The sequence below is a fragment of the Perkinsus marinus genome (assembly GCF_000006405.1).
Source record: "Perkinsus marinus ATCC 50983 genomic scaffold scf_1104296955886, whole genome shotgun sequence".
In the NCBI taxonomy this organism is placed as follows: Eukaryota; Perkinsozoa; order Perkinsida; family Perkinsidae; genus Perkinsus; species Perkinsus marinus.
Genome location: NW_003207671.1, coordinates 1 through 1,256, shown reverse-complemented (window position 1 = coordinate 1,256; position 1,256 = coordinate 1). Strand labels below are relative to the sequence as shown.

At 47.7% G+C, this 1,256-nt stretch overlaps 8 non-coding genes across 8 annotated transcripts; all 8 read right to left on the bottom strand.

Annotated features, from left to right (window-relative positions):
• Nucleotides 1-10: 10 nt before the first annotated feature.
• Pmar_PMAR015747 lies at nt 11-81 on the bottom strand. The gene has a single exon. It is a non-coding gene; the product is annotated as a tRNA-OTHER (tRNA).
• Nucleotides 82-164: 83 nt separating this feature from the next.
• Pmar_PMAR015746 lies at nt 165-236 on the bottom strand. Its single transcript has one exon. It is a non-coding gene; the product is annotated as a tRNA-His (tRNA).
• An 83-nt stretch (nt 237-319) lies between these two features.
• On the bottom strand, nt 320-391 carry Pmar_PMAR015745. The gene has a single exon. It is a non-coding gene; the product is annotated as a tRNA-His (tRNA).
• An 83-nt stretch (nt 392-474) lies between these two features.
• Nucleotides 475-546, bottom strand: Pmar_PMAR015744. The gene has a single exon. It is a non-coding gene; the product is annotated as a tRNA-His (tRNA).
• Nucleotides 547-629: 83 nt separating this feature from the next.
• Pmar_PMAR015743 lies at nt 630-701 on the bottom strand. Its single transcript has one exon. It is a non-coding gene; the product is annotated as a tRNA-His (tRNA).
• Nucleotides 702-784: 83 nt separating this feature from the next.
• Nucleotides 785-856, bottom strand: Pmar_PMAR015742. The gene has a single exon. It is a non-coding gene; the product is annotated as a tRNA-His (tRNA).
• An 85-nt stretch (nt 857-941) lies between these two features.
• On the bottom strand, nt 942-1,013 carry Pmar_PMAR015741. Its single transcript has one exon. It is a non-coding gene; the product is annotated as a tRNA-His (tRNA).
• An 85-nt stretch (nt 1,014-1,098) lies between these two features.
• Pmar_PMAR015740 lies at nt 1,099-1,170 on the bottom strand. Its single transcript has one exon. It is a non-coding gene; the product is annotated as a tRNA-Pro (tRNA).
• Between the last annotated feature and the right edge of the window lie 86 nt (nt 1,171-1,256).

The window sequence follows — 1,256 nt, the reverse complement described above, 5'->3', positions numbered from 1 at the left end:
TACATACCAAAGTCACTACCTGAATCTGAACCGGGGTTGTCACGTCACAACGTGACGTCCTAACCACTAGACGATAGCGACTCAAAAATGTGGGCCGTTGTCGGTCCACATGGATCACCTATCGCTAAACCTCTTCAAGAAGCGTACAATTTGATACATGTCAAAGTCACTACCCGGATTTGAACCGGGGTTGTCACGGCCACAACGTGACGTCCTAACCACTAGACGATAGCGACTCAAAAATGTGGGCCGTTGTCGGTCAACATGGATCACCTATCGCTAAACCTCTTCAAGAAGCGTACAATTTGATACATGTCAAAGTCACTACCCGGATTTGAACCGGGGTTGTCACGGCCACAACGTGACGTCCTAACCACTAGACGATAGCGACTCAAAAATGCGGACCGTTGTCGGTCCACATGGATCACCTATCGCTAAACCTCTTCAAGAAGCGTACAATTTGATACATGTCAAAGTCACTACCCAGATTTGAACCGGGGTTGTCACGGCCACAATGTGACGTCCTAACCACTAGACGATAGCGACCCAAAAATGTGGGTCGTTGTCGGTCCACATGGATCACCTATCGCTAAACCTCTTCAAAAAGCGTACAATTTGATACATGTCAAAGTCACTACCCGCATTTGAACCGGGGTTGTCACGGCCACAACGTGACGTCCTAACCACTAGACGATAAAGACCCAAAAATGTGGGCCGTTGTCGGTCCACATGGATCACCTATCGCCAAATCTCTTCAAGAAGCGTACAATTTGATACATATGAAAGTCACTACCCGGATTTGAACCGGGGTTGTCACCGCCACAACGTAACGTCCTAACCACTAGACGATAGCGACTCGAAGAAGTATGAGCCGCTGTCGGTCGACGTGGATCACCTATCACTTAACCCCTTCGAGAAGCGTACAACTCGATGCATACTAAAGTCACTACCCGGATTTGAACCGGGGTAGGCACGGCCACAACGTAACGTCCTAACCACTAGACAATAGCGACTCAAACAAGCATAAGCCGTTGTCGGTCGACGTGGATCACCTATGACTAAACCTCTTCAAGAAGCGTACAATGTGATACATATTAAAGTTACTACCCAAATTTGAACCGGGGTTGTCACGGCCCCAACGTAACGTCCTAACCACTAGACAATAGCGACTCAAAGAAATGTGAGCTGCTGTCCGTCGACGTGGATCACCTATAACTAAACCTCTTCAAGAAACGTACAATTTGATACATGTCAAA